Source organism: Triticum urartu, chromosome 1A, assembly GCF_056163025.1.
Source record: "Triticum urartu cultivar PI428250 chromosome 1A, HENAU_Tu73, whole genome shotgun sequence".
In the NCBI taxonomy this organism is placed as follows: domain Eukaryota; kingdom Viridiplantae; phylum Streptophyta; class Magnoliopsida; order Poales; family Poaceae; genus Triticum; species Triticum urartu.
In genome coordinates, this window is record NC_141873.1 from 178,355,079 (window position 1) to 178,370,413 (window position 15,335).

Genomic DNA, 15,335 nt, shown 5'->3' on the forward strand with positions numbered 1-15,335 from the left:
AATTAAAATGAATCAACCACGTGTGTTACCGTGATGGTTTCTTCTCGGCGGAATCCGGGAAGTGAACACGATGTTGGAGTAATGCTTGACGTAGGTTCTTCTAGGATCACTTCTTGATCATAGTTCTACATCCGTGCTTTGCCTTCTCTTCTCACTCTCTTTTGCGAATAGGTTAGACACCATATATGCTAGTCGCTTGCTGCAGCTCCACATCATACCTTGCCTTACCTATAAGCTTAAATAGTCGTGATCGCGAGGGTGCGAGATTGCTGAGTCCCCGTGACTCACAGTTTACTTCCAAACTAGATGCAGGGACCGATGCTACCGCTCCAGACGATGCGCTTGAGCTCAAGCGGGAGTTCGATGAACACTCTCGCCGTTACTATGTGTCTTTCCCAGATGATCAGTAGTGGTGCCCAGTTGGGGCGATCGGGGAACGTGTCGCATGTAGGGGTTGATCTTTATTTTGGTGCCGTAGTCCGACCATGAGTGTATTGGATGATTGTAATGTTATTCATGTATTTGTGTGACGTGGCGAGTGTAAGCCAACTATGTATCCTTTCCCCTTTTATCTATTTACATGGGTTGTTGTGAAGATTACATTACTTGCGACATTGCTTTCAATGTGGTTATGCCTCTAAGTCATGCTTCGACACGTAGGAGAAATAGCCGCATCGAGGGCGTTACATCGTAACCCTAACGTATCACTTACTCGTCGCAAGATTCCTGCAACATGAGACGTTGCAACCACAAAGGGTTAGTACATTGAATGTACTGGCATATTCACACCATAGGATAATGATGAATAATAACTATCACTACATGCATATATGGCTGGTGGAGGCTGTAGGGTTAATATGTTTCGCGAAAAGCCAATTTTTCCCTACTGCAAAGGAATAAATTTTATTTAACTACAAAGTTTGTTGAAAACATTGAGAAGGTAAACCCACTCTCAATCCCAATTAAAAGTAATCATTAACAACCCAACAAATTAATTATAGAGTGATGAGATCAACATGACAATCCAAGTACTAGATACTCAAGACGTCCATAACCGGGGACACGGCTAATCATGATTAGTTTGTACACTCTGCGAAGGTTTGCGCACTTTTCCCCACAAGACTCGATCTCCTCCGTTGGGATTCTCGCACTAAATGGTGTTTGAGAAACGGATGACCGAGACATAGCCGTTCAGAAGCGCTAGCACCTTACGATTGGGTAGACCGTTACACCTACTTTCCCCTACATCTGCTAGTCTACCACTTTAAGAGTTCGCACGACTTAATCAACTATGCTAGAGCCCATAGTAGCTTGTGGCTACACGCGGAATTTCTAGCATGAATAATCTCATGATCCCTTTGAGCCTGGGTGGCGGTCCATAAAGAAAAACAGGCAATTACTGGAATACCTAGGTGCCTCAATCCACCCAGATGTGCATTAAAGTTGCCACCTTAAGTTTAACCATTAATTAACAATATCACATCTGTCATGGAATACACTCAAACCCAATCCACGTCTACGAGCATAGCATGGCAATATAAGCATAACGTAATAGTAACTCCCAAGGTTTGAATGCAGGGCAATAGGTTCCTACCTCATCAACTACTTCCCAATACCCACATGTTATCAATCCTACTCATGCAATGTTTGAGTGTGAAACTAATGCATAAAAACTGGGTATGAAAGGGATATGATCAAAGTGTGAACTTGCCTGTATTGTTGATGAAGATGATTCGCACTCAAAACTCTTGATAGTTCTACTCATCATACTCCGGTCAATCTATCGTAAGCAAGCAATAGTAACCACACATAAGCAATCAAGCAAAAGAATCGAAGAAAAGATCACTGAAAACTTCGAAAACAAGAAAATAACTCTGGCAACATAAAATAGTTTCTAACAGTACCAAAATTAGGTGGATTTGGCCTTATCAGAAAGTTTAGGTCAAGAGCTTCGCTTTGCAAAAAGAATCAAGTCAAACGGAGTTACGGAACTCAAGTTACGAACAAAAGAAGTTTGAATATGAATCTAAACAAATTTCGAAATTTGAAAATTTCAAAAAGTTGACATGACAGGTTAACTAGATAGGTGAAAACAAGACGAAACTATAGGCGTTAGTTTCATCTAATTTGGATGAACGAGTAAAAAGTTATGGCTATTTGAAAAATCAGGGTTAAGCTGTTTTACGGAAGTAAAATAACTACGACTGAGAAAATTCTATGTCTAATGTATAAATACAGAGACTAATTGATAATCTAATTATTCTACTGTACTAGTCTAGAAATAATAAGCTACGGAAGTATATATGAAAAAAGATACCTTTATAAGGTAGAGAAAAAAAATGACTTCGGAGAGAGGAGATAATTTCCAGAAGTCCCGCCGGAGAAAAGAAATGATTTTTTTTAGTAAATTTAGTCAAACAAAAATATCGATTTAATCTGAATCGGATGATTTTTGAAGGCTCTATGGGTCTATATTTATTGGTGCAAAATAGGCTTAAAGGTCAAAGGCTAGGCAATGTGGGACTAAAAGTAGATGAAAAGAAAAGAAACAGAGAAGAAAGGAGGCGGCTCGCGTGGGACTAGAGGCCTTCTGCCGGCCGCGTGCACGCTGCGGCTGCAGCTTTTTTTTCTAAACAAAATTCGGCCTAAGGAAAAAAAATGAAAAGGCTGGCTGGGCCTGGCCCATGTAGGAGAGAAGAAAAACTAAAATGATGGGGCGCCCGATGCCACTATGGAGCGCACGTGGGCAACAAATAATTATGGGCCGCACGTACAATTTTTTTAAATAGAAATAGAAAGGGAAACTGAATAATGAAAATAAAATAAAAATTTTATATAGGCATATTATATATCAAAATTTTTGAGAAATGATTTTCTACGACATGCACATTTTTCTAACGTCAAATAAAATCCACCGAAATTCAAATAATTCAAATAGTGTTTCTACTCTAATAAAATCCAATACAAATCATTTTAAAAATACCAAAATAATTTCAAATTTATTTATCTCCAATTTTGTGATGTAGGGAATCATTTTACCCTAATTTTTGTATATTTTATTTTTGGAGAAAAATAATTTGAATACAACCCAAATAACTTCAAATTGAAAATAATTTCCAAAAGGACTTTGAATTTGATCCTTTTAAAATCCCAACTCATATTTCATATGTTTTGAATAAGTCATTTTATCTTCGCTCGTGAAAATCATTGAGTTGCTTAAAGTTTCTGAATTGGAAAATATTTCCAAATGGAATTCAAATATTTCAAAAACCCTTTTCATTTATTTAAATGGAAGAAGTCATGTCATCTTCTCTCTAGGGTTTTATGATGAAAAGAATTTGAATTCACGGAGATCATAAATGCAAAAATGAAAGTTTGGGAAAGTCCTTTTATTCCCTCTCATTTAACTTTCAAAAAGGTTTCGAATTCACTCACTTTCAGTCAATTAATCACTCCACAATCAAACAAACAATCAAATCTATCTATTTATTATAACATTCCAAAATTTATAATTTTGGGATGTTACAAACCTACCACCCTTAAAATGAATCTCGTCCTCGAGATTCGGAGATGCTAGAAAGAAATAGGGGGGTTTGGGGGTCTTCTCGAAATCCATCAATCATCACAGGGGGTCTGGGGTGCTACCACCCTTAGAAACATGGTTATTGTTCCATGTAAACTCATTTACTCCTTATTCTTGACGGGGTCGGTCTCCTCAAATTCTTGGGAAAATTCCTTCTCTGGGCTCTTCTAGTAGTGGCATAACCTTTACCGCAATTCTTCTATCCTTTCATCTTGGTAAGGTTCTTCCATGATTGGGTCTTCTTAGCTGACGGGTCTGGCGCCAAAACTAAACAACTATCGATATCTCATGGTGGTCATCAATTCATGGTTTCTCCTGCAGGGAAGGGGTCTGGTTGATCCTCACCGTATAACCTACGGTTGGAAAAAGCTTCCTTGTACTAGGGAAAATTGCTATACCATTCTAAGGTTTAAACAAGATTTTGATCGTCATCTCTCTATTATAGATAAGTCACTCAGATTTACCATCCCATATAGCAAGGCGAATAATAAGAGTAAGTCAGTATGGTGATGAATCCATCCCGCACTCAAATCATTACCCTGTATATGGTTTAGTGAATCTCGCATTCTAACACTCGGTCATCCTCACAAGCATTGCAGAATTTCTCTTGTCGACAAACTGGGTTCGGATAAATCCATGGATTCTGCCAGCCAAACAATCATCTATCGTTCCTTCACCACTCCCAGGTTTTGCGTTACTCCTATAAAATCATCGGCGGGTAAGGTCGTATCTCTTCCAGGGTTTTTCCTTCAGCAAGAGTGTGCTTGCTTCTTGGCAGGTCCTGGGGCATGTGGGTTATGGCCCATCTCATCACTTGTAAACCTTGAACTCATCCATGGGGCAACTGATCGTTATTCCAACATCCAACTTCCAGATTCCTAGCATACTTAAAATCCATCCAATTGTATTGCCTCCCTTCCTTCTATTTGTACAAGACTAAGACGTGCTTACTCAAACTCATCATGGAGTTGCAATTGCTCCATATTTCCAACATCATACCTCCTTTATCCAATAGTACTTCATCTCTTCATACTCTTGGGGATATCCCACATACCGAGATAAAACTTATACTTATGAAGTCCACTCCGTGGTACATCATTATCATTTCCAGGGGTCAAATCTCCTCACAGGCTACTACCACCCTTAAATGTTCCAACCATCCATAGACCATATTTCTCATATCCTCGAAAATGGTCAAACTCTTGCTTCATAGGGTAATATCCAATCAGTACCAACGAGGCTAACTTAATTGATTCTCCAATGATTACAATCTCCTGGTTTTCATTACATGCCTCAACACAACACCTCAATACAAAAGAGTTGTTCCCACTACTTCTACTACTACATTTCTTTCTTGCAAACTCAACTATTTAGCTCAAGGCTCCTTCTCTTTGGGACAATCTCTGGCAGAGTGCCCTGCTTCATTACAGCAGAAACATATTACTTCTGACAAGTCTCGAGTTTTCCTTTTTGGGCAACGGCTGAGGTAGTGCCCTGACTCCTTGATCACATTTGGTCCAAACAACTGACGGTCTCCAACTTCATCACACATCAACGGTGGCTGGCTCCTTCTTCCATGCAAAGCTTCAAAAGGGGCCATCTTCAAACTGGCTTGGTAACTGTTGTTGTATGAGAACACCGCGTAAGGTAGATTATCATCCCTACTAGATCCATAATTTAGCGCACACGCTCTCAGCATGTCCTCCAGAATCAGATTAACTCTCAGTCTATCCATCTATCTGCGGATGAAAGGCTGTACTAAACTCTAGCCTAGTACCGAAAGTCTGGTGCAGCTGATTCCAAAACTTTGAGGTAAACTGTGTTCCTCTATCTGATACGATGGTCCTCGGAACTCCATGCAGACATACGATCCTGGTCATATATATCTTGGCCAACTTTGCACTTGTATAGGTGATTTTCACTGGGATAAAGTGAGCTACTTTGGTCAAGCGAATCAGCTACTACCCAGATAGAATCATATCCCGATCGGGTTCTGGGAAATCTGGTAATGAAATCCATGACAAGATTATCCCACTTCCATTAGGGTATCGACATAGGCTGTAGTAATCCTGTTGGCTTTTGATGCTCTGCCTTTACTCTTTGTCATACATCACCTACGACTACATACTCCGCAATATCCTTCTTCATACCAGTCCACCAGAAACGCTCCTTCAAATCCAAATACATCTTGGTGTTTCCAGGGCGAATCGAGTATGGTGAGTCATGAGCCTCCTGAAGTATTAATTTCCTGATCTTTGCATTATTGGGCACATATACACGGTCCTCGAACCATAAGGTGTCGTTCTCATCCTTACGAAAAACTTTGGCCTTTCCTTTGCTTATCCCCTCTTTTACCTCAGCAATCTCTTTGTCATCCTTCTGAGCTTCACGGATCTTTCCCAACAATGTAGACTGAACTTCCATTGTTGTAACAAAACCTTTGGGAACAATCTCCAACCGAAGTTCCCTGAGATCCTCGGCTAACTCCTTTGGTAATCCTTCGATTATGAAGGTATTCGTCCTTGTTTTCTTTATGGTTGTGTCCTATTTCTCCACAAAGCTTGTATGCACTAGGTTTCTTCATATCCTTCCCATAAGGCCTCAATTTCTGGGACACAAGGCAAGACTTTAACAAAGTCCACTTAAATTCCTTCCAAGTGGTTACTCCTTTCCATCCATTGATGGTTTGGTAAATCCTCTACCAGGTAGTGGCACCTCTTTCAAAGCACTCAAGAGCATGCTGGGCCATATCCTTTCTGGTTATAGTGTTATTCTCCATATGATCCTCCATGTTCTGAATCCAACGGTCTGTCTCCAATTGACTCATCGGTACAGAAAATATGGTTTCATCTCCATTCATCCTCTATTGGGTCAAGGGGTTTGGGGTGGGGTAAGAGAGATAGAGAGGGATACACACAATACAAACTAAAGTTTTGAAAAGACAGATTTTTATTGTGCCTGTCAGAAAAACATCAAACAAATGACAGCTCACAATCGTCGCATCTAACGTAGGGATATAACTGGGGTTTGGTCTTCTAAAAGTCAATATCGCCAAACTCTTGAAGTCTTGTTCATGTCTCCGATTGCTTCTTCCGATCGTCCTTGTCTTTCACAAGTTTTTTTGCCAGATCATCTCTATTGACGCGAAGTCTCTCATGACGTCATTTAATATTTTTGGAGTTGCGTTCCAAACTTCTGGGTTTCAACATCCTTGGCATGAACCATGGTCCTACTATCCTTTACTTCCTGACGAATCTCCTGTATCTCAAGGTTTTATTCTGCTAGCTTGGCTACTTCAGCTTCTTGCTCCTAAGTTCTTCATGAAATGCTTTCTCGTCAAATACGGCTTCCTGCAGGTCCATCTTAAAATCCTTGATTTAATACTCCAGATCCTGGTGATACACTGGCTAAGATTAAAACTTCCTCTCTTGCTGATAGGTGCTCCATCAGCCTTCTACCATCCAATCCTTCCGAAGAAATGCATGCTTAACTCAGCACGGTGATAATAGCATAAGCGACGATAACTCCATGGTTAGCCGTGTCTATGCCCATGTTACTGCCATGACCTTTCATTCCATAATTGATATCTCCTGGCTTGGGGTTTTATTTACAAAAACTTTCAGTTCTAATGCTCCATGTTCCGGTCTTTCTCTGACACACCTTGATCTCCGGTATTGACAGTTTCCATAGTCTGCCAAGTTCCATAAGGGTAGTCTTCCTAGTCATACTAATCGGGAAATTCTTCAGAGTCTTCAAATTCTCCTAGTCTTCAGAGTCTTCAACAGTTGTAGTTTCCATTATCAAAATGTATGGTAAAATCCTCTTCATTCCGAATGGTCTCGGTTGTCCGATATCTTGTACTTCTTGGAGTGGTCTCATCAGTCGAATCTTTGTGTGGTCAAAAGGGAAAGGGGGTATGGTCCCACTAAAAGGGGATATTTTAATAAGCTTGGAAGAGAAGATAGGTAAAAGATCTTTTTGAAAGGGAAAGTTGTAGAGAAAAATCTTTGCTATGGGCTTGCCAGTTTCTAGGGGTCACGTCCTACAGTCAACATGTGCTCTGATACCATCTTGTAGCGACCCGACCTCATACGGTCAAGTCTCTGTGCTTAAGTGTCATCCCTGGATCGGTATTCTGACACACACAATACTCGAGGATTTATAATAGAGGTAAATCACATGTATAAAGTAACGTAATTACTATTACCTCTATCCAAATAGCAGAAGTAACAAGGTTGTGGATTCCCATCAACACCAGCAGCAAAGTTGAGTGTAGAAATCATAACCCTAACGTATCACTTACTCGTCGCAAGATTCCTGCAACATGAGACGTTGCAACCACAAAGGGTTAGTACATTGAATGTACTGGCAATTTCACACCATAGGATAATGATGAATAATAACTATCACTACATGCATATATGGCTGGTGGAGGCTGTAGGGTTAATATGTTTTGCGAAAAGCCAATTTTTCCCTACTGCAAAGGAATAAATTTTATTTAACTACAAAGTTTGTTGAAAACATTGAGAAGGTAAACCCACTCTCAATCCCAATTAAAAGTAATCATTAACAACCCAACAAATTAATTATAGAGTGATGAGATCAACATGACAATCCAAGTACTAGATACTCAAGACGTCCATAACCGGGGACACGGCTAATCATGATTAGTTTGTACACTCTGCGAAGGTTTGCGCACTTTTCCCCACAAGACTCGATCTCCTCCGTTGGGATTCTCGCACTAAATGGTGTTTGAGAAACGGATGACCGAGACATAGCCGTTCAGAAGCGCTAGCACCTTACGATTGGGTAGACCGTTACACCTACTTTCCCCTACATCTGCTAGTCTACCACTTTAAGAGTTCGCACGACTTAATCAACTATGCTAGAGCCCATAGTAGCTTGTGGCTACACGCGGAATTTCTAGCATGAATAATCTCATGATCCCTTTGAGCCTGGGTGGCGGTCCATAAAGAAAAACAGGCAATTACTGGAATACCTAGGTGCCTCAATCCACCCAGATGTGCATTAAAGTTGCCACCTTAAGTTTAACCATTAATTAACAATATCACATCTGTCATGGAATACACTCAAACCCAATCCACGTCTACGAGCATAGCATGGCAATATAAGCATAACGTAATAGTAACTCCCAAGGTTTGAATGCAGGGCAATAGGTTCCTACCTCATCAACTACTTCCCAATACCCACATGTTATCAATCCTACTCATGCAATGTTTGAGTGTGAAACTAATGCATAAAAACTGGGTATGAAAGGGATATGATCAAAGTGTGAACTTGCCTGTACTGTTGATGAAGATGATTCACTCTCAAAACTCTTGATAGTTCTACTCGTCACACTCCGGTCAATCTATCGTAAGCAAGCAATAGTAACCACACATAAGCAATCAAGCAAAAGAATCGAAGAACAGATCACAGAAAACTTCGAAAACAAGAAAATAACTCTTGCAACATAAAACAGTTTCTAACAGTACCAAAATTAGGTGGATTTGGCCTTATCAGAAAGTTTAGGTCAAGAGCTTCGCTTTGCAAAAAGAATCAACTCAAATGGAGTTACGGAACTCAAGTTATGAACAAAAGAAGTTTGAATATGAATCTAAACAAATTTCGAAATTTGAAAATTTCAAAAAGTTGACGTGACAGGTTAACTGGATAGGTAAAAACAAGACGAAACTATAGGCGTTGGTTTCATCTAATTTGGATGAACGAGTAAAAAGTTATGGCTATTTAAAAAATCAGGGTCAAGTTGTTTTACGGAAGTAAAATAACTACGGCTGAGAAAATTCTATGTCTAGTGTATAAATACATAGACTAATTGATAATCTAATTATTCTACCATACTAGTCTAGAAATAATAAGCTACGGAAGTATATATGAAGAAAGATACCTTTATAAGGTAAAGAAAAAAATGACTTCGGAGAGAGGAGACAATTTCCAGAAGTCCCGCCGGAGAAAAGAAATAATTTTTCTTTAGTGAATCTAGTCAAACCAAAATATCGATTTAATCCGAATCGGATGATTTTTGAAGGCTATATAGGTCTATATTTATTGGTGGAAGAGAGGCTTAAAGGTCAAAGGCTAGGCAATATGGGACTAAACGTAGATGAAAAGAAAAGAAACAGAGAAGAAAAGAGGCGGCTCGAATGGGCCTAGAGGCCTTCGGCCGGCCGCGTGCACGCTGCGGCTGCAGCTTTTTTTTTCTAAACAAAATTCGGCCTAAGGAAAAAAATGAAAAGGTTGGCTGGGCCTGGCCCATGTAGGAGGGAAGAAAAACTAAAATGATGGGGCGTCCGATGCCGTGCATACAGTTATGGGACGTACATACAATTTTTTTTAAATAGAAACAGAAAGGGAAACTGAATAACGAAAATAAGATAAAAATTTTATATAGGCATATTATATATCAAAATTTTCAGAAAAAAAATTTCTACGACATGAACATTTTTCTAACGTCAAATAAAATCCGCAGAAATTCAACTAATTCAAATAGTGCTTCTGCTCTAATAAAATCCAATAAAAATCATTTTAAAAATATCAAAATAATTTCAAATTTATTTATCTCCAATTTTCTGATGCAGGGAATCATTTTACCCTAATTTTTGTATATTTTATTTTTGGAGAAAAATAATTTGAATACAACCCAAATAACTTCAAATTGAAAATAATTTCCAAAAGGACTTTGAATTTGATCCTTTTAAACTCCCAACTCATATTTCATATGTTTTGAAGAAGTCATTTTATCTTCGCTCATGAAAATCATTGAGTTGCTTAAAGTTTCTGAATTGGAAAATATTTCCAAATGGAATTCAAATATTTCAAAAACCCTTTTCATTTATTTAAATGGAAGAAGTCATGTCATCTTCTCTCCAGGGTTTTATGATGAAAAGAATTTGAATTCACGGAGATCATAAATGCAAAAATGAAAGTTTGGGAAAGTCCTTTTATTCCCTCTCATTTCACTTTCAAAAAGGTTTCGAATTCACTCACTTTCAGTCAATCAATCACTCCACAATCAAACAAACAATCAAATCTATCTATTTATTATAACATTCCAAAATTTAGAATTTTGGGATGTTACATCATTGATCAAACTTATGCACTTTGCTAGCATTCACAATTCATAGATTATTTCTTTTATCATTTACCTACTCGAGGACGAGTAGGAATTAAGCTCGGGGATACTGATACGTCTCCAATGTATCTATAATTTATGAAGTATTCATGTTGTTTTATTATTATTCTTGGATGTTTTAAAATCATTTTATAGCAACTTTATATCATTTTTTGGGACTAACCTATTGACAAAGTGCCCAGTGCCAGTTGCTATTTTTTACTTGTTGTTTACATCACAAAAAATCAATACCAAACGTAGTCCAAATGCAGCGAAACTTTTTGGAGAATTTTTATGGACTAGATAGATTAGAAGTTCAGCCGCTGCTGGTCTATGTAGCCATGAAAACCAATCTAGACCCTGTTCTAGCACTCCGATGGAGTTGCAAATGATCATCGGTGGCCATCTTCATCATCCGTATGGCCACCATGATGAGTAGGGAGTATTCCACCTTCAGGCGGAGGGTTTCTACCAGTAGCTATGTGTTTACTATCTCTTTCTCTCTCCCGTGTTCTTGAGATGGCACGATCTTGATGTATCGTGGGCTTTGTTAATATAGTTGGATCAGATAGTGTTTCCCCTCTCTATATTGTTGTGATGAATTGAGTTTTCCCTTTGAGATTTCATTTTATCGGATCAAATACTTTTATGGATTTCAGAATACTTGATGTATGTCTTGCTATGAATACCCGTGGTGACAATGGGGTATCATATTGATTCACTTGATATGTGCTTTGGCACTCAACTCGCGGATTCCCGAGGTGACATTGGGGTAATCTATGCATAGGGATTGATGCACGTTCTCGTCTTTGTTTCTCCGGTAGAAATCTTGGGGGCACTCTTTGAGGCTCTTTGTGTTGGATTGAGTATTATGAATCTGAAATTGTTTGATGCATATCGTATAATCAACTCAAGGATACTCGCAGTGACATTGGAGTATCTAGGTGACATTAGAGTTGGTTGATGTGTATCATATGGTGTTATTTTAGTACAAACTCTTGGATAGATCGACCGGAAAGAATAGCTTGGTGCTATTTTAGTACGAACACTAGGATAGATTGATCAGAAAGAATAGCTTTGAGATCGTACCCTACAAACAATTTCGTCTTATGTTCACCGCTAGATAGGAACTTTGGAGTGATTCTTCATCGCACATTGAGGGATGGTCATATGATCCAATTATATTAGCATTGTTGAGAGATTGCACTAGCGAATGTACGGACCCTAGGCCTCATTTTCAAGCATTGCAATACCGTTTGTGCTCACTTTTGCTACTCGTTATCTTGCTTTTTTATTGTCACCATTACAAAAATCAATATCTACTATCATTACTACACTTGTATCAGCATCTCTTCACCAAACTAGTGCACCTATACAATTTACCATTGTATTTTGTATGTTGGGGACACAAGTGACTTTTTGTTATTTGGTTGTAGGGTTGTTTGAGAGATACCATCGTCGTCCTACACCTCCCATGGATTGATAAACCTTAGGTCATCCACTTGAGAGAGACCATCTTCATCCTCCAAAACTCTACACTTGGAGGCCCAACATGAGTCTACAAGAATAATGTTGCGTAGTAGTCATCAGAGGTCCTCGGAGGTATCATCAAGCGGGAGCTCAATACAACAGTCCTATGTTGAGCCAAGTGCAAGCTCGATGCGAGACACCAACACCAAATCGTGCCTATGGCCGTTTGACAAGTTCATGGTTGGTACATGTATCAATGAAGAGTTTGAGCAGTATGTTCACAACACCAAGCTCACTCCCTTCATCGCAGATAAGTGCATGCAAGATCTCTAACCCATAAAGACATCACTAAGAAATTTAAATATCATCCTCGTGAGTCTAGAGTTTCATTTAGCCTTTATGATAATGCTTTCACTATGCCTCTAGCAGCGTTCTGTGTTGCATGTAAGATTCCATCTTGGGGTTCGCTGGACGAACCACCAATCAGAGTATGAGTCATTTTTGGCTAGTCTTTGTTACATTGGCGATAGAGGAGTGACATAAGCTAGAATAAAGAGCATACATTTTTCCTTCAATTCATTACTTTGCACTCTTCAATGGCAAATGCATCATGGGCAAACAGGATAGCAACACACTATGTGCTCCTGACCTGAGCCTCATACACACTCTTTCATAGGAATTAAACTTTATAATCTTGGAGTGATCGTTGCATGAAGGTTGCAACGCAACCCTGACAGTGGTCACTTTTACTGTCATGGTTTTGTCACGGCAAATGTCCTTAGTGTGAGGACTTGGTCGTGAGACCAATGCATCTAACTGGAAGCTTGAGAGGGGTTGAGTGGGATGAGTGATGCGAGTTTTTACCCAGGTTCGGCCCCTCAGGGTGGAGGTAAAACTCTACATCCTGCTTGATTGATAAAGATAATCATGACGATCTCGGTTACAAGGGTGAGGTTTCACTACCTCTATCTTGAGAGCATCTACTTTGATGTTGTCTAAGAATTGTCTATTGAGACGTCTAGAAAAAACCTGATCCTATTGGGGCACCCCGCCCCTCCTTATATAAGTTGAAGGGGTGGGTTACTTGTAGAGTCCAAGTCGGATTAATACTTAAACTATTCCGACTTCTTACCATGGGCTTATTAACGTCTTGGGCTTCTCTTCATGGGCTTCTTAACCCCAGGTGACTCATCTCTGAGACTCATCTCCATGAATCCATGCATCTGCCGGGTCACAATCTGTCTGCCTGGTCATAATTGTCTGCCGGGCCATAACTGTCTGCCGGGTTAGAGACTGCCTGCCGGGTTATAGATTGTCTTCGGGTTAAAGACTATCTGCCGGGTCTCACATACCGGGTCTCACCAACCGGTTCTCACAAGCCGGGTCTCACCTACCAGGTCTCATCAACTGGGTCTCACCAACCGGGTCTCACCAACCGGGTCTCACATACCGGGTCTCACCAGTCCGGTCTCACCTACCGGGTCTTGGTCGTGGGGAATATCCCCAACATTAGCCCCTAGTTTAGCTTTGAATTTATTCATGCTAAACTCTTAAAATAAAAATATGTAAAGGGACTGGCTCACTCAAAAAATACCAATTAATCAGCTCCTAAAATATCTGAATCTCTGTCATATATATAAACTTATGTTGGCTCCTTGGAGAAAATAACCCTTATTATCTTCAACTGCCTTGACTTGATAAAATTCATCTGATGTTGTGCCAACTGTTCAATACTTTAGACTTTGATAAAAATTTCATATGATGTTAAGTTGTCTGAATAGCTTAGAACAAATAATCTTTGCAAATTTCTCCATAAAAAAATTAGACCTAGTTTGCTCAACACAAATTTTTTTAAGGTGTTCTCCTTCACCTGTAGCCCCCAAGTCTTGAGTAGAACAAAGTGATAGCTTAAGACTTGCTTCAATATAAATACTGTAACCTTGAAGAAATCCGGGTTGTTCATCTCAGTCACCAGTCATAAACTGAATATTTTGTACTTCACATGTGTAGCCCCCAAGTGCCTGGTTGTCTTGCCTGCATCAATCCTGGGACTTGTACCAGTCTTATGCTTATAAAACTTCAGCTAGTGTAGCCCCCAAGGGCCGGGTAATTATGCTATAATGAGCAGGTCTTTATGCAGATGTGATTATATAGACTTGACGTGCAATGTGTAGCCCCCAAGGGCCAGCTCAGTAAGATAATACTGGGCTGGGACTTCGAAAATGATGGAAGTCCAGCTCATCTCCCTGAGATAACCGGATCTGTTGAGAATGTGATGAAAAGCAACTTGCATTAGCCCCCATGTGTTGTGCTACATTCTTTTAGTGACATGGGACTTGCATACTTGATGTAATCTTGATTTTAATAATGTAGCCCCCAAGTGCTGGGTCATGTGCCTGCAGCGACTCGGGACTATTCCTTCCATTGTAGAATAAAATTGTATCCACTGTTTGGATGATGTTACTGAAAGCTTTGCCTATCCATCTTGAACCATGCTTCTTGTTGTAAGCTGGTATTTTTGGATGAGGGAATAATAGCCATTACTCTGAAGGGGCTTTGAAAACCTCAATCATCCAATACAAGTTATGATAACCATAATGAAAATTCGGCCAGTTTGGCTATTAAAGATTTGAATAATGTAACCCGGTATGAAAACCGGTGCCTGTAACATAAACCAGTATATCCATGCATATATGATGCATGGTATGATGATGTAATGATGATGCAATGGATGATGAAATGTATGATGATGTATGTGTATGATGACAAAGTATAAAAATGACTGTTTTCGAGCCTCGAGTCTTTACTTCAATGAAACGAGCATGATAGCTACTGGTTTATCCTCGCCTTCTATAAGTCGGATCTCACATGACCCAATCGATGTTTTAACCTGGATAAGTTCAAGGTCCATATGGATTGACTTATCAAGAGTATATGGGGTCAGAGTATCATCTTGCAAACAGGCACGTTTAACCAAGTTTCAATGAAGCTGGTTTAATAGCCTTGGTTTATCCTCGCTATCAGTAAGCCGGCTCTCACATGACTTAAGTCTCCATTTTAACCTTGACAAGTTCAGGGTCATGAAGATTGACTTGTCAAGAGTACGGCGGGTCATCTTGTTCAGAGTAGCATCAAGCGTACAACAGGTTT